This window comes from Anomalospiza imberbis, chromosome 16 (genome assembly GCF_031753505.1).
Source record: "Anomalospiza imberbis isolate Cuckoo-Finch-1a 21T00152 chromosome 16, ASM3175350v1, whole genome shotgun sequence".
NCBI lineage: Eukaryota > Metazoa > Chordata > Aves > Passeriformes > Viduidae > Anomalospiza > Anomalospiza imberbis.
In genome coordinates, this window is record NC_089696.1 from 73,598 (window position 1) to 93,204 (window position 19,607).

The window sequence follows — 19,607 nt, forward strand, 5'->3', positions numbered from 1 at the left end:
CAAGGGGCTACAGCAATCAACCAAGGAAACCTTTGTGACATGATGGAAGATGATTAAACCAACTTGTCAGGTCGCATAGAGCCAAGGAGCCATTGTAACACGAAGAAAGCAAGGATTCCATTGTGGAGAAAGAGAACCTCATGGAAACAAGGGGCCACTTTGACACAGTGAAGCTTTTTCTGACCAAGGAAACCTTTGTGACATGATGGAAGATGATTGAACCAACAGGTAAGGCCACATGGAGCCAAGGAGCCATTGTGACACAGTGGAGCTTTTTCAGACCAAGGAGTCCATTGTGACATGATGGAAGATGACTGAACTAACAGGTAAGGCCACATGCCTTTTGAAGCAAGGGGCACCATTTTGGCATAATGAAAGACGATTGAACCAACAGGTAATGCCTCATGGATCCAAGGCGGCATTGTGACTCGAAGAAATCAAGGATTCCATTGCGGAGTAACAGAACGACATGGGACCAAGGGGCTACAGCAATCAACCAAGGAAACCTTTGTGACATGATGGAAGATAATTGAACCAACTTGTCAGGTCGCATAGAGCCAAGGAGCCATTTTAACACGAAGAAAGCAAGGATTCCATTGTGGAGAAAGAGAACCTCATGGAACCAAGGGGCCACTTTGACAGAGTGGAGCTTTTTCAGACCAAGGAAACCTTCGTGACATGATGGAAGATGATTGAACCAACAGGTAAGGCCACATGGAGCCATGGAGACTTTGTGATACTGTGGAGCTTTTTCAAACCAAGGAGACAATTTTGACATGATGGAAGATGATTGAATTCACAGGTAAGGCCACATAGAGCCAAGGAGCCATTGTGACACGAATGAAGCAGGTATTCCCTTGTGGCACGAGAGAACCCCACGGAACCAATGGGCCACATTCACACTGTGGAGCTTTTTCAGACCAAGGAGACCATTGTGACATGATGGAAGATGATTGAACCAACAGGTAAGGCCTCGTGGAATCAAGGAGCCATTGTGACACCAAGAAAGCAAGGATTACATTGTGCCACGACGGAACCGCATGGAACCTTGTGTCCACTGTGACACAGTGAAGCTTTTTTAAACCGAGGAGACCATTGTGGCATGATGGAAGCTGATTGATTTCACAGGTAAGGCCACATGGAGCCAAGGAGCCATTGTGACACGAAGGAAGCAAGTATTCCCATGTGACACGAGAGAACCACTTGAAACCAATGGGCCATTTTGACACGGTGGTGCTTTTTCAGACCAAGGAGACCATTGAGACGTGATGGAAGATGATTGAACCAAAGGAAAAGCACACATGGAACCAAGCAGCCAATGTGACTGAGTGAAGAAGTTTTAAACCAAGAATACCATTGCGACATGATGGAAGATGATTGAAACCAGAGGTAAGACCACATGGAGCCAAGGAGCCATTGTGACACGAAGGAAGCAAGGATTCCATTGTGGAGAAAGAGAACCTCATGGAAACAAGGGGCCACTTTGACACAGTGAAGCTTTTTCTGACCAAGGAAACCTTTGTGACATGATGGAAGATGATTGAACCAACAGGTAAGGCCACATGGAGCCAAGGAGCCATTGTGACACAGTGGAGCTTTTTCAGACCAAGGAGTCCATTGTGACATGATGGAAGATGACTGAACTAACAGGTAAGGCCACATGCCTTTTGAAGGAAGGGGCACCATTTTGGCATAATGAAAGACGATTGAACCAACAGGTAATGCCTCATGTATCCAAGGCGGCATTGTGACTCGAAGAAATCAAGGATTCCATTGCGGAGTAACAGAACGACATGGGACCAAGGGGCTACAGCAATCAACCAAGGAAACCTTTGTGACATGATGGAAGATAATTGAACCAACTTGTCAGGTCGCATAGAGCCAAGGAGCCATTGTAACACGAAGAAAGCAAGGATTCCATTGTGGAGAAAGAGAACCTCATGGAACCAAGGGGCCACTTTGACAGAGTGGAGCTTTTTCAGACCAAGGAAACCTTTGTGACATGATGGAAGATGATTGAACCAACAGGTAAGGCCACATGGAGCCATGGAGACTTTGTGATACTGTGGAGCTTTTTCAAACCAAGGAGACAATTTTGACATGATGGAAGATGATTGAATTCACAGGTAAGGCCACATAGAGCCAAGGAGCCATTGTGACACGAATGAAGCAGGTATTCCCTTGTGGCACGAGAGAACCCCACGGAACCAATGGGCCACATTCACACTGTGGAGCTTTTTCAGACCAAGGAGACCATTGTGACATGATGGAAGATGATTGAACCAACAGGTAAGGCCGCGTGGAATCAAGGAGCCATTGTGACACCAAGAAAGCAAGGATTACATTGTGCCACGACGGAACCGCATGGAACCTTGTGTCCACTGTGACACAGTGAAGCTTTTTTAAACCGAGGAGACCATTGTGGCATGATGGAAGCTGATTGATTTCACAGGTAAGGCCACATGGAGCCAAGGAGCCATTGTGACACGAAGGAAGCAAGTATTCCCATGTGACACGAGAGAACCACTTGAAACCAATGGGCCATTTTGACACGGTGGTGCTTTTTCAGACCAAGGAGACCATTGAGACGTGATGGAAGATGATTGAACCAAAGGAAAAGCACACATGGAACCAAGCAGCCAATGTGACTGAGTGAAGAAGTTTTAAACCAAGAATACCATTGCGACATGATGGAAGATGATTGAAACCAGAGGTAAGACCACATGGAGCCATGGAGCCATTGTGACACGAAGGAAGCAAGTATTCCCTTGTGACACGAGGGAACCACAGGGAAGCAAAAGGCCACTTTGAAACGGTGGAGCTTTTTCAGACCAAGGAAACCATTCTGACATGATGGAAGCTGACTGACTTCACAGGAAAGGCCACATGGGGCCAAGGAGCCATTGTGACACGAAGGAAGCAAGTATTCCCTTGTGACACGAGAGAACCGCACGGAACCAATGGGCCACTTTGACACTGTGGAGCTTTTTCAGACCAAGGAGACCATTGTGACATGATGGACGATGACTGAACTAACAGGTAAGGCCACATGCTTTTTGAAGCAAGGGGCACCATTTTGGCATAATGAAAGACGATTGGACCAACAGGTAATGCCTCATGGATCCAAGGTGACATTGTGACTCGAAGAAAGCAAGGATTCCATTGCGGAGTAACAGAACGACATGGGACCAAGGGGCTACAGCAATAAACCAAGGGAACCTTTGTGACATGATGAAAGATGATTAAACCAACTTGTCAGGTCGCATAGAGCCAATGAGCCATTGTAACACGAAGAAAGCCAGGATTCCATTGTGGAGAAAGAGAACCTCATGGAACCAAGGGGCCACTTTGACAGAGTGGAGCTTTTTCAGACCAAGGAAACCTTTGTGACATGATGGAAGATGATTGAACCAACAGGTAAGGCCACATGGAGCCATGGAGACTTTGTGATACTGTGGAGCTTTTTCAAACCAAGGAGACAATTTTGACATGATGGAAGATGATTGAATTCACAGGTAAGGCCACATAGAGCCAAGGAGCCATTGTGACACGAATGAAGCAGGTATTCCCTTGTGGCACGAGAGAACCGCACGGAACCAATGGGCCACTTTCACACTGTGGAGCTTTTTCAGACCAAGGAGACCATTGTGACATGATGGAAGATGATTGAACCAACAGGTAAGGCCTCGTGGAATCAAGGAGCCATTGTGACACCAAGAAAGCAAGGATTACATTGTGCCACGACGGAACCGCATGGAACCTTGTGTCCACTGTGACACAGTGAAGCTTTTTAAACCGAGGAGACCATTGTGGCATGATGGAAGCTGATTGATTTCACAGGTAAGGCCACATGGAGCCAAGGAGCCATTGTGACACGAAGGAAGCAAGTATTCCCATGTGACACGAGAGAACCACTTGAAACCAATGGGCCATTTTGACACGGTGGTGCTTTTTCAGACCAAGGAGACCATTGAGACGTGATGGAAGATGATTGAACCAAAGGAAAAGCACACATGGAACCAAGCAGCCAATGTGACTGGGTGAAGAAGTTTTAAACCAAGAATACCATTGTGACATGATGGAAGATGATTGAAACCAGAGGTAAGACCACATGGAGCCAAGGAGCCATTGTGACACGAAGGAAGCAAGTATTCCCTTGTGACAGGCGGGAACCACAGGGAAGCAAAAGGCCACTTTGAAACGGTGGAGCTTTTTCAGACCAAGGAAACCATTGTGACATGATGGAAGCTGACTGACTTCTCAGGAAAGGCCACATGGGGCCAAGGAGCCATTGTGACACGAAGGAAGCAAGTATTCCCTTGTGACACGAGGGAACCACAGGGAAGCAAAAGGCCACTTTGAAACGGTGGAGCTTTTTCAGACCAAGGAAACCATTGTGACATGATGGAAGCTGACTGAATTCACAGGAAAGGCCACATGGGGCCAAGGAGCCATTGTGAGACAAAGGAAGCAAGTATTCCCTTGTGACACGAGAGAACCGCACGGAACCAATGGGCCACTTTGACACTGTGGAGCTTTTTCAGACCAAGGAGACCATTGTGACATGATGGAAGATGATTGAACTAACAGGTAAGGCCACATGCTTTTGACGCCAAGGTCCCAATTATGGCATAATGAAAGATGATTGGACCAACAGGTAATGCCTCATGGATCCAAGGCGACATTGTGACTCGAAGAAAGCAAGGATTCCATTACGGAGTAACAGAACGACATGGGACCAAGGGGCTACAGCAATCAACCAAGGAAACCTTTGTGACATGATGGAAGATGATTAAACCAACTTGTCAGGTCGCATAGAGCCAAGGAGCCATTGTAACACGAAGAAAGCAAGGATTCCATTGTGGAGAAAGAGAACCTCATGGAAACAAGGGGCCACTTTGACAGAGTGGAGCTTTTTCAGACCAAGGAATCCTTCGTAACATGATGGAAGATGATTGAACCAACAGGTAAGGCCACATGGAGCCAAGGAGCCATTGTGACACAGTGGAGATTTTTCAAACCAAGGAGATAATTTTGACATGATGGAAGATGATTGAATTCACAGGTAAGGCCACATAGAGCCAAAGAGCCATTTTGAGACAAAGGAAGCAAGTATTCCCTTGTGGCACGAGAGAACCGCACGGAACCAATGGGCCACTTTGACACTGTGGAGCTTTTTCAGACCAAGGAGACCATTGTGACATGATGGAAGATGACTGAACTAACAGGTAAGGCCACATGCTTTTTGAAGCAAGGGGCACCATTTTGGCATAATGAAAGATGATTGGACCAACAGGTAATGCCTCATGGATCCAAGGCGACATTGTGACTCGAAGAAAGCAAGGATTCCATTACGGAGTAACAGAACGACATGGGACCAAGGGGCTACAGCAATCAACCAAGGAAACCTTTGTGACATGATGGAAGATGATTAAACCAACTTGTCAGGTCGCATAGAGCCAAGGAGCCATTGTAACACGAAGAAAGCAAGGATTCCATTGTGGAGAAAGAGAACCTCATGGAAACAAGGGGCCACTTTGACACAGTGAAGCTTTTTCTGACCAAGGAAACCTTTGTGACATGATGGAAGATGATTGAACCAACAGGTAAGGCCACATGGAGCCAAGGAGCCATTGTGACACAGTGGAGCTTTTTCAGACCAAGGAGTCCATTGTGACATGATGGAAGATGACTGAACTAACAGGTAAGGCCACATGCCTTTTGAAGCAAGGGGCACCATTTTGGCATAATGAAAGACGATTGAACGAACAGGTAATGCCTCATGTATCCAAGGCGGCATTGTGACTCGAAGAAATCAAGGATTCCATTGCGGAGTAACAGAACGACATGGGACCAAGGGGCTACAGCAATCAACCAAGGAAACCTTTGTGACATGATGGAAGATAATTGAACCAACTTGTCAGGTCGCATAGAGCCAAGGAGCCATTTTAACACGAAGAAAGCAAGGATTCCATTGTGGAGAAAGAGAACCTCATGGAACCAAGGGGCCACTTTGACAGAGTGGAGCTTTTTCAGACCAAGGAAACCTTTGTGACATGATGGAAGATGATTGAACCAACAGGTAAGGCCACATGGAGCCATGGAGACTTTGTGATACTGTGGAGCTTTTTCAAACCAAGGAGACAATTTTGACATGATGGAAGATGATTGAATTCACAGGTAAGGCCACATAGAGCCAAGGAGCCATTGTGACACGAATGAAGCAGGTATTCCCTTGTGGCACGAGAGAACCCCACGGAACCAATGGGCCACATTCACACTGTGGAGCTTTTTCAGACCAAGGAGACCATTGTGACATGATGGAAGATGATTGAACCAACAGGTAAGGCCGCGTGGAATCAAGGAGCCATTGTGACACCAAGAAAGCAAGGATTACATTGTGCCACGACGGAACCGCATGGAACCTTGTGTCCACTGTGACACAGTGAAGCTTTTTTAAACCGAGGAGACCATTGTGGCATGATGGAAGCTGATTGATTTCACAGGTAAGGCCACATGGAGCCAAGGAGCCATTGTGAGACGAAGGAAGCAAGTATTCCCATGTGACACGAGAGAACCACTTGAAACCAATGGGCCATTTTGACACGGTGGTGCTTTTTCAGACCAAGGAGACCATTGAGACGTGATGGAAGATGATTGAACCAAAGGAAAAGCACACATGGAACCAAGCAGCCAATGTGACTGAGTGAAGAAGTTTTAAACCAAGAATACCATTGTGACATGATGGAAGATGATTGAAACCAGAGGTAAGACCACATGGAGCCAAGGAGCCATTGTGACACGAAGGAAGCAAGTATTCCCTTGTGACACGAGGGAACCACAGGGAAGCAAAAGGCCACTTTGAAACGGTGGAGCTTTTTCAGACCAAGGAAACCATTCTGACATGATGGAAGCTGACTGACTTCACAGGAAAGGCCACATGGGGCCAAGGAGCCATTGTGACACGAAGGAAGCAAGTATTCCCTTGTGACACGAGAGAACCACACGGAACCAATGGGCCACTTTGACACTGTGGAGCTTTTTCAGACCAAGGAGACCATTGTGACATGATGGACGATGACTGAACTAACAGGTAAGGCCACATGCTTTTTGAAGCAAGGGGCACCATTTTGGCATAATGAAAGATGATTGAACCAACAGGTAATGCCTCATGGATCCAAGGTGACATTGTGACTCGAAGAAAGCAAGGATTCCGTTGCGGAGTAACAGAACAACATGGGACCAAGGGGCTACAGCAATAAACCAAGGGAACCTTTGAGACATGATGAAAGATGATTAAACCAACTTGTCAGGTCGCATAGAGCCAATGAGCCATTGTAACACGAAGAAAGCCAGGATTCCATTGTGGAGAAAGAGAACCTCATGGAACCAAGGGGCCACTTTGACAGAGTGGAGCTTTTTCAGACCAAGGAAACCTTTGTGACATGATGGAAGATGATTGAACCAACAGGTAAGGCCACATGGAGCCATGGAGACTTTGTGATACTGTGGAGCTTTTTCAAACCAAGGAGACAATTTTGACATGATGGAAGATGATTGAATTCACAGGTAAGGCCACATAGAGCCAAGGAGCCATTGTGACACGAATGAAGCAGGTATTCCCTTGTGGCACGAGAGAACCGCACGGAACCAATGGGCCACATTCACACTGTGGAGCTTTTTCAGACCAAGGAGACCATTGTGACATGATGGAAGATGATTGAACCAACAGGTAAGGCCTCGTGGAATCAAGGAGCCATTGTGACACCAAGAAAGCAAGGATTACATTGTGCCACGACGGAACCGCATGGAACCTTGTGTCCACTGTGACACAGTGAAGCTTTTTTAAACCGAGGAGACCATTGTGGCATGATGGAAGCTGATTGATTTCACAGGTAAGGCCACATGGAGCCAAGGAGCCATTGTGACACGAAGGAAGCAAGTATTCCCATGTGACACGAGAGAACCACTTGAAACCAATGGGCCATTTTGACACGGTGGTGCTTTTTCAGACCAAGGAGACCATTGAGACGTGATGGAAGATGATTGAACCAAAGGAAAAGCACACATGGAACCAAGCAGCCAATGTGACTGAGTGAAGAAGTTTTAAACCAAGAATACCATTGCGACATGATGGAAGATGATTGAAACCAGAGGTAAGACCACATGGAGCCAAGGAGCCATTGTGACACGAAGGAAGCAAGGATTCCATTGTGGAGAAAGAGAACCTTATGGAAACAAGGGGCCACTTTGACACAGTGAAGCTTTTTCTGACCAAGGAAACCTTTGTGACATGATGGAAGATGATTGAACCAACAGGTAAGGCCACATGGAGCCAAGGAGCCATTGTGACACAGTGGAGCTTTTTCAGACCAAGGAGTCCATTGTGACATGATGGAAGATGACTGAACTAACAGGTAAGGCCACATGCCTTTTGAAGCAAGGGGCACCATTTTGGCATAATGAAAGACGATTGAACGAACAGGTAATGCCTCATGTATCCAAGGCGGCATTGTGACTCGAAGAAATCAAGGATTCCATTGCGGAGTAACAGAACGACATGGGACCAAGGGGCTACAGCAATCAACCAAGGAAACCTTTGTGACATGATGGAAGATAATTGAACCAACTTGTCAGGTCGCATAGAGCCAAGGAGCCATTTTAACACGAAGAAAGCAAGGATTCCATTGTGGAGAAAGAGAACCTCATGGAACCAAGGGGCCACTTTGACAGAGTGGAGCTTTTTCAGACCAAGGAAACCTTTGTGACATGATGGAAGATGATTGAACCAACAGGTAAGGCCACATGGAGCCATGGAGACTTTGTGATACTGTGGAGCTTTTTCAAACCAAGGAGACAATTTTGACATGATGGAAGATGATTGAATTCACAGGTAAGGCCACATAGAGCCAAGGAGCCATTGTGACACGAATGAAGCAGGTATTCCCTTGTGGCACGAGAGAACCCCACGGAACCAATGGGCCACATTCACACTGTGGAGCTTTTTCAGACCAAGGAGACCATTGTGACATGATGGAAGATGATTGAACCAACAGGTAAGGCCGCGTGGAATCAAGGAGCCATTGTGACACCAAGAAAGCAAGGATTACATTGTGCCACGACGGAACCGCATGGAACCTTGTGTCCACTGTGACACAGTGAAGCTTTTTTAAACCGAGGAGACCATTGTGGCATGATGGAAGCTGATTGATTTCACAGGTAAGGCCACATGGAGCCAAGGAGCCATTGTGAGACGAAGGAAGCAAGTATTCCCATGTGACACGAGAGAACCACTTGAAACCAATGGGCCATTTTGACACGGTGGTGCTTTTTCAGACCAAGGAGACCATTGAGACGTGATGGAAGATGATTGAACCAAAGGAAAAGCACACATGGAACCAAGCAGCCAATGTGACTGAGTGAAGAAGTTTTAAACCAAGAATACCATTGCGACATGATGGAAGATGATTGAAACCAGAGGTAAGACCACATGGAGCCATGGAGCCATTGTGACAGGAAGGAAGCAAGTATTCCCTTGTGACACGAGGGAACCGCAGGGAAGCAAAAGGCCACTTTGAAACGGTGGAGCTTTTTCAGACCAAGGAAACCATTCTGACATGATGGAAGCTGACTGACTTCACAGGAAAGGCCACATGGGGCCAAGGAGCCATTGTGACACGAAGGAAGCAAGTATTCCCTTGTGACACGAGAGAACCACATGGAACCAATGGGCCACTTTGACACTGTGGAGCTTTTTCAGACCAAGGAGACCATTGTGACATGATGGACGATGACTGAACTAACAGGTAAGGCCACATGCTTTTTGAAGCAAGGGGCACCATTTTGGCATAATGAAAGACGATTGGACCAACAGGTAATGCCTCATGGATCCAAGGTGACATTGTGACTCGAAGAAAGCAAGGATTCCATTGCGGAGTAACAGAACGACATGGGACCAAGGGGCTACAGCAATAAACCAAGGGAACCTTTGTGACATGATGAAAGATGATTAAACCAACTTGTCAGGTCGCATAGAGCCAATGAGCCATTGTAACACGAAGAAAGCCAGGATTCCATTGTGGAGAAAGAGAACCTCATGGAACCAAGGGGCCACTTTGACAGAGTGGAGCTTTTTCAGACCAAGGAAACCTTTGTGACATGATGGAAGATGATTGAACCAACAGGTAAGGCCACATGGAGCCATGGAGACTTTGTGATACTGTGGAGCTTTTTCAAACCAAGGAGACAATTTTGACATGATGGAAGATGATTGAATTCACAGGTAAGGCCACATAGAGCCAAGGAGCCATTGTGACACGAATGAAGCAGGTATTCCCTTGTGGCACGAGAGAACCGCACGGAACCAATGGGCCACTTTCACACTGTGGAGCTTTTTCAGACCAAGGAGACCATTGTGACATGATGGAAGATGATTGAACCAACAGGTAAGGCCTCGTGGAATCAAGGAGCCATTGTGACACCAAGAAAGCAAGGATTACATTGTGCCACGACGGAACCGCATGGAACCTTGTGTCCACTGTGACACAGTGAAGCTTTTTAAACCGAGGAGACCATTGTGGCATGATGGAAGCTGATTGATTTCACAGGTAAGGCCACATGGAGCCAAGGAGCCATTGTGACACGAAGGAAGCAAGTATTCCCATGTGACACGAGAGAACCACTTGAAACCAATGGGCCATTTTGACACGGTGGTGCTTTTTCAGACCAAGGAGACCATTGAGACGTGATGGAAGATGATTGAACCAAAGGAAAAGCACACATGGAACCAAGCAGCCAATGTGACTGGGTGAAGAAGTTTTAAACCAAGAATACCATTGTGACATGATGGAAGATGATTGAAACCAGAGGTAAGACCACATGGAGCCAAGGAGCCATTGTGACACGAAGGAAGCAAGTATTCCCTTGTGACAGGCGGGAACCACAGGGAAGCAAAAGGCCACTTTGAAACGGTGGAGCTTTTTCAGACCAAGGAAACCATTGTGACATGATGGAAGCTGACTGACTTCTCAGGAAAGGCCACATGGGGCCAAGGAGCCATTGTGACACGAAGGAAGCAAGTATTCCCTTGTGACACGAGGGAACCACAGGGAAGCAAAAGGCCACTTTGAAACGGTGGAGCTTTTTCAGACCAAGGAAACCATTGTGACATGATGGAAGCTGACTGAATTCACAGGAAAGGCCACATGGGGCCAAGGAGCCATTGTGAGACAAAGGAAGCAAGTATTCCCTTGTGACACGAGAGAACCGCACGGAACCAATGGGCCACTTTGACACTGTGGAGCTTTTTCAGACCAAGGAGACCATTGTGACATGATGGAAGATGATTGAACTAACAGGTAAGGCCACATGCTTTTGACGCCAAGGTCCCAATTATGGCATAATGAAAGATGATTGGACCAACAGGTAATGCCTCATGGATCCAAGGCGACATTGTGACTCGAAGAAAGCAAGGATTCCATTACGGAGTAACAGAACGACATGGGACCAAGGGGCTACAGCAATCAACCAAGGAAACCTTTGTGACATGATGGAAGATGATTAAACCAACTTGTCAGGTCGCATAGAGCCAAGGAGCCATTGTAACACGAAGAAAGCAAGGATTCCATTGTGGAGAAAGAGAACCTCATGGAAACAAGGGGCCACTTTGACAGAGTGGAGCTTTTTCAGACCAAGGAAACCTTCGTAACATGATGGAAGATGATTGAACCAACAGGTAAGGCCACATGGAGCCAAGGAGCCATTGTGACACAGTGGAGATTTTTCAAACCAAGGAGATAATTTTGACATGATGGAAGATGATTGAATTCACAGGTAAGGCCACATAGAGCCAAAGAGCCATTTTGAGACAAAGGAAGCAAGTATTCCCTTGTGGCACGAGAGAACCGCACGGAACCAATGGGCCACTTTGACACTGTGGAGCTTTTTCAGACCAAGGAGACCATTGTGACATGATGGAAGATGACTGAACTACCAGGTAAGGCCACATGCTTTTTGAAGCAAGGGGCACCATTTTGGCATAATGAAAGATGATTGGACCAACAGGTAATGCCTCATGGATCCAAGGTGACATTGTGACTCGAAGAAAGCAAGGATTCCATTACGGAGTAACAGAACGACATGGGACCAAGGGGCTACAGCAATCAACCAAGGAAACCTTTGTGACATGATGGAAGATGATTAAACCAACTTGTCAGGTCGCATAGAGCCAAGGAGCCATTGTAACACGAAGAAAGCAAGGATTCCATTGTGGAGAAAGAGAACCTCATGGAAACAAGGGGCCACTTTGACACAGTGAAGCTTTTTCTGACCAAGGAAACCTTTGTGACATGATGGAAGATGATTGAACCAACAGGTAAGGCCACATGGAGCCAAGGAGCCATTGTGACACAGTGGAGCTTTTTCAGACCAAGGAGTCCATTGTGACATGATGGAAGATGACTGAACTAACAGGTAAGGCCACATGCCTTTTGAAGCAAGGGGCACCATTTTGGCATAATGAAAGACGATTGAACGAACAGGTAATGCCTCATGTATCCAAGGCGGCATTGTGACTCGAAGAAATCAAGGATTCCATTGCGGAGTAACAGAACGACATGGGACCAAGGGGCTACAGCAATCAACCAAGGAAACCTTTGTGACATGATGGAAGATAATTGAACCAACTTGTCAGGTCGCATAGAGCCAAGGAGCCATTTTAACACGAAGAAAGCAAGGATTCCATTGTGGAGAAAGAGAACCTCATGGAACCAAGGGGCCACTTTGACAGATTGGAGCTTTTTCAGACCAAGGAAACCTTCGTGACATGATAGAAGATGATTGAACCAACAGGTAAGGCCACATGGAGCCAAGGACCCATTGTGACACAGTGGAGATTTTTAAAACCAAGGAGATAATTTTGACATGATGGAAGATGATTGAATTCACAGGTAAGGCCACATAGAGCCAAAGAGCCATTTTGAGACAAAGGAAGCAAGTATTCCCTTGTGGCACGAGAGAACCGCACGGAACCAATGGGCCACTTTGACACTGTGGAGCTTTTTCAGACCAAGGAGACCATTGTGACATGATGGAAGATGACTGAACTAACAGGTAAGGCCACATGCTTTTTGAAGCAAGGGGCACCATTTTGGCATAATGAAAGATGATTGGACCAACAGGTAATGCCTCATGGATCCAAGGTGACATTGTGACTCGAAGAAAGCAAGGATTCCATTGCAGAGTGACAGAACGACATGGGACCAAGGGGCTACAGCAATAAACCAAGGGAACCTTTGTGACATGATGAAAGATGATTAAACCAACTTGTCAGGTCGCATAGAGCCAAGGAGCCATTGTAACACGAAGAAAGCCAGGATTCCATTGTGGAGAAAGAGAACCTCATGGAACCAAGGGGCCACTTTGACAGAGTGGAGCTTTTTCAGACCAAGGAAACCTTTGTGACATGATGGAAGATGATTGAACCAACAGGTAAGGCCACATGGAGCCATGGAGACTTTGTGATACTGTGGAGCTTTTTCAAACCAAGGAGACAATTTTGACATGATGGAAGATGATTGAATTCACAGGTAAGGCCACATAGAGCCAAGGAGCCATTGTGAGACGAATGAAGCAGGTATTCCCTTGTGGCACGAGAGAACCGCACGGAACCAATGGGCCACTTTGACACTGCTGAGCTTTTTCAGACCAAGGAGACCATTGTGACATGATGGAAGATGATTGAACCAACAGGTAAGGCCTCGTGGAATCAAGGAGCCATTGTGACACCAAGAAAGCAAGGATTACATTGTGCCACGACGGAACCGCATGGAACCTTGTGTCCACTGTGACACAGTGAAGCTTTTTTAAACCGAGGAGACCATTGTGGCATGATGGAAGCTGATTGATTTCACAGGTAAGGCCACATAGAGCCAAGGAGCCATTGTGACACGAAGGAAGCAAGTATTCCCATGTGACACGAGAGAACCACTTGAAACCAATGGGCCATTTTGACACGGTGGTGCTTTTTCAGACCAAGGAGACCATTGAGACGTGATGGAAGATGATTGAACCAAAGGAAAAGCACACATGGAACCAAGCAGCCAATGTGACTGAGTGAAGAAGTTTTAAACCAAGAATACCATTGTGACATGATGGAAGATGATTGAAAGCAGAGGTAAGACCACATGGAGCCAAGGAGCCATTGTGACACGAAGGAAGCAAGTATTCCCTTGTGACAGGAGGGAACCACAGGGAAGCAAAAGGCCACTTTGAAACGGTGGAGCTTTTTCAGACCAAGGAAACCATTCTGACATGATGGAAGCTGACTGACTTCACAGGAAAGGCCACATGGGGCCAAGGAGCCATTGTGACACGAAGGAAGCAAGTATTCCCTTGTGACACGAGAGAACCACACGGAACAAATGGGCCACTTTGACACTGTGGAGCTTTTTCAGACCAAGGAGACCATTGTGACATGATGGAAGATGACTGAACTAACAGGTAAGGCCACATGCTTTTTGAAGCAAGGGGCACCATTTTGGCATAATGAAAGATGATTGGACCAACAGGTAATGCCTCATGGATCCAAGGTGACATTGTGACTCGAAGAAAGCAAGGATTCCATTGCGGAGTAACAGAACGACATGGGACCAAGGGGCTACAGCAATAAACCAAGGGAACCTTTGTGACATGATGAAAGATGATTAAACCAACTTGTCAGGTCGCATAGAGCCAAGGAGCCATTGTAACACGAAGAAAGCCAGGATTCCATTGTGGAGAAAGAGAACCTCATGGAACCAAGGGGCCACTTTGACAGAGTGGAGCTTTTTCAGACCAAGGAAACCTTCGTAACATGATGGAAGATGATTGAACCAACAGGTAAGGCCACATGGAGCCATGGAGACTTTGTGATACTGTGGAGGTTTTTCAAACCAAGGAGACAATTTTGACATGATGGAAGATGATTGAATTCACTGGTAAGGCCACATAGAGCAAAGGAGCCATTGTGACACGAATGAAGCAGGTATTCCCTTGTGGCACGAGAGAACTGCACGGAACCAATGGGCCACTTTGACACTGTGGAGCTTTTTCAGACCAAGGAGACCATTGTGACATGATGGAAGATGATTGAACCAACAGGTAAGGCCTCGTGGAATCAAGGAGCCATTGTGACACCAAGAAAGCAAGGATTACATTGTGCCACGACGGAACCTCATGGAACCTTGGGTCCACTGTGACACAGTGAAGCTTTTTTAAACCGAGGAGACCATTGTGGCATGATGGAAGCTGATTGATTTCACAGGTAAGGCCACATGGAGCCAAGGAGCCATTGTGACACGAAGGAAGCAAGTATTCCCATGTGACACGAGAGAACCACTTGAAACCAATGGGCCATTTTGACACGGTGGTGCTTTTTCAGACCAAGGAGACCATTGAGACGTGATGGAAGATGATTGAACCAAAGGAAAAGCACACATGGAACCAAGCAGCCAATGTGACTGAGTGAAGAAGTTTTAAACCAAGAATACCATTGCGACATGATGGAAGATGATTGAAACCAGAGGTAAGACCACATGGAGCCAAGGAGCCATTGTGACATGAAGGAAGCAAGGATTCCATTGTGGAGAAAGAGAACCTCATGGAAACAAGGGGCCACTTTGACACAGTGAAGCTTTTTCTGACCAAGGAAACCTTTGTGACATGATGGAAGATGATTGAACCAACAGGTAAGGCCACATGGAGCCAAGGAGCCATTGTGACACAGTGGAGCTTTTTCAGACCAAGGAGTCCATTGTGACATGATGGAAGATGACTGAACTAACAGGTAAGGCCACATGCCTTTTGAAGCAAGGGGCACCATTTTGGCATAATGAAAGACGATTGAACCAACAGGTAATGCCTCATGTATCCAAGGCGGCATTGTGACTCGAAGAAATCAAGGATTCCATTGCGGAGTAACAGAACGACATGGGACCAAGGGGCTACAGCAATCAACCAAGGAAACCTTTGTGACATGATGGAAGATAATTGAACCAACTTGTCAGGTCGCATAGAGCCAAGGAGCCATTTTAACACGAAGAAAGCAAGGATTCCATTGTGGAGAAAGAGAACCTCATGGAACCAAGGGGCCACTTTGACAGAGTGGAGCTTTTTCAGACCAAGGAAACCTTTGTGACATGATGGAAGATGATTGAACCAACAGGTAAGGCCACATGGAGCCATGGAGACTTTGTGATACTGTGGAGCTTTTTCAAACCAAGGAGACAATTTTGACATGATGGAAGATGATTGAATTCACAGGTAAGGCCACATAGAGCCAAGGAGCCATTGTGACACGAATGAAGCAGGTATTCCCTTGTGGCACGAGAGAACCCCACGGAACCAATGGGCCACATTCACACGGTGGAGCTTTTTCAGACCAAGGAGACCATTGTGACATGATGGAAGATGATTGAACCAACAGGTAAGGCCGCGTGGAATCAAGGAGCCATTGTGACACCAAGAAAGCAAGGATTACATTGTGCCACGACGGAACCGCATGGAACCTTGTGTCCACTGTGACACAGTGAAGCTTTTTTAAACCGAGGAGACCATTGTGGCATGATGGAAGCTGATTGATTTCACAGGTAAGGCCACATGGAGCCAAGGAGCCATTGTGACACGAAGGAAGCAAGTATTCCCATGTGACACGAGAGAACCACTTGAAACCAATGGGCCATTTTGACACGGTGGTGCTTTTTCAGACCAAGGAGACCATTGAGACGTGATGGAAGATGATTGAACCAAAGGAAAAGCACACATGGAACCAAGCAGCCAATGTGACTGAGTGAAGAAGTTTTAAACCAAGAATACCATTGCGACATGATGGAAGATGATTGAAACCAGAGGTAAGACCACATGGAGCCATGGAGCCATTGTGACACGAAGGAAGCAAGTATTCCCTTGTGACACGAGGGAACCACAGGGAAGCAAAAGGCCACTTTGAAACGGTGGAGCTTTTTCAGACCAAGGAAACCATTCTGACATGATGGAAGCTGACTGACTTCACAGGAAAGGCCACATGGGGCCAAGGAGCCATTGTGACACGAAGGAAGCAAGTATTCCCTTGTGACACGAGAGAACCACATGGAACCAATGGGCCACTTTGACACTGTGGAGCTTTTTCAGACCAAGGAGACCATTGTGACATGATGGACGATGACTGAACTAACAGGTAAGGCCACATGCTTTTTGAAGCAAGGGGCACCATTTTGGCATAATGAAAGACGATTGGACCAACAGGTAATGCCTCATGGATCCAAGGTGACATTGTGACTCGAAGAAAGCAAGGATTCCATTGCGGAGTAACAGAACGACATGGGACCAAGGGGCTACAGCAATAAACCAAGGGAACCTTTGTGACATGATGAAAGATGATTAAACCAACTTGTCAGGTCGCATAGAGCCAATGAGCCATTGTAACACGAAGAAAGCCAGGATTCCATTGTGGAGAAAGAGAACCTCATGGAACCAAGGGGCCACTTTGACAGAGTGGAGCTTTTTCAGACCAAGGAAACCTTTGTGACATGATGGAAGATGATTGAACCAACAGGTAAGGCCACATGGAGCCATGGAGACTTTGTGATACTGTGGAGCTTTTTCAAACCAAGGAGACAATTTTGACATGATGGAAGATGATTGAATTCACAGGTAAGGCCACATAGAGCCAAGGAGCCATTGTGACACGAATGAAGCAGGTATTCCCTTGTGGCACGAGAGAACCGCACGGAACCAATGGGCCACTTTCACACTGTGGAGCTTTTTCAGACCAAGGAGACCATTGTGACATGATGGAAGATGATTGAACCAACAGGTAAGGCCTCGTGGAATCAAGGAGCCATTGTGACACCAAGAAAGCAAGGATTACATTGTGCCACGACGGAACCGCATGGAACCTTGTGTCCACTGTGACACAGTGAAGCTTTTTAAACCGAGGAGACCATTGTGGCATGATGGAAGCTGATTGATTTCACAGGTAAGGCCACATGGAGCCAAGGAGCCATTGTGACACGAAGGAAGCAAGTATTCCCATGTGACACGAGAGAACCACTTGAAACCAATGGGCCATTTTGACACGGTGGTGCTTTTTCAGACCAAGGAGACCATTGAGACGTGATGGAAGATGATTGAACCAAAGGAAAAGCACACATGGAACCAAGCAGCCAATGTGACTGGGTGAAGAAGTTTTAAACCAAGAATACCATTGTGACATGATGGAAGATGATTGAAACCAGAGGTAAGACCACATGGAGCCAAGGAGCCATTGTGACACGAAGGAAGCAAGTATTCCCTTGTGACAGGCGGGAACCACAGGGAAGCAAAAGGCCACTTTGAAACGGTGGAGCTTTTTCAGACCAAGGAAACCATTGTGACATGATGGAAGCTGACTGACTTCTCAGGAAAGGCCACATGGGGCCAAGGAGCCATTGTGACACGAAGGAAGCAAGTATTCCCTTGTGACACGAGGGAACCACAGGGAAGCAAAAGGCCACTTTGAAACGGTGGAGCTTTTTCAGACCAAGGAAACCATTGTGACATGATGGAAGCTGACTGAATTCACAGGAAAGGCCACATGGGGCCAAGGAGCCATTGTGAGACAAAGGAAGCAAGTATTCCCTTGTGACACGAGAGAACCGCACGGAACCAATGGGCCACTTTGACACTGTGGAGCTTTTTCAGACCAAGGAGACCATTGTGACATGATGGAAGATGACTGAACTAACAGGTAAGGCCACATGCTTTTGACGCCAAGGTCCCAATTATGGCATAATGAAAGATGATTGGACCAACAGGTAATGCCTCATGGATCCAAGGCGACATTGTGACTCGAAGAAAGCAAGGATTCCATTACGGAGTAACAGAACGACATGGGACCAAGGGGCTACAGCAATCAACCAAGGAAACCTTTGTGACATGATGGAAGATGATTAAACCAACTTGTCAGGTCGCATAGAGCCAAGGAGCCATTGTAACACGAAGAAAGCAAGGATTCCATTGTGGAGAAAGAGAACCTCATGGAAACAAGGGGCCACTTTGACAGAGTGGAGCTTTTTCAGACCAAGGAAACCTTCGTAACATGATGGAAGATGATTGAACCAACAGGTAAGGCCACATGGAGCCAAGGAGCCATTGTGACACAGTGGAGATTTTTCAAACCAAGGAGATAATTTTGACATGATGGAAGATGATTGAATTCACAGGTAAGGCCACATAGAGCCAAAGAGCCATTTTGAGACAAAGGAAGCAAGTATTCCCTTGTGGCACGAGAGAACCGCACGGAACCAATGGGCCACTTTGACACTGTGGAGCTTTTTCAGACCAAGGAGACCATTGTGACATGATGGAAGATGACTGAACTAACAGGTAAGGCCACATGCCTTTTGAAGCAAGGGGCACCATTTTGGCATAATGAAAGATGATTGGACCAACAGGTAATGCCTCATGGATCCAAGGCGACATTGTGACTCGAAGAAAGCAAGGATTCCATTACGGAGTAACAGAACGACATGGGACCAAGGGGCTACAGCAATCAACCAAGGAAACCTTTGTGACATGATGGAAGATGATTA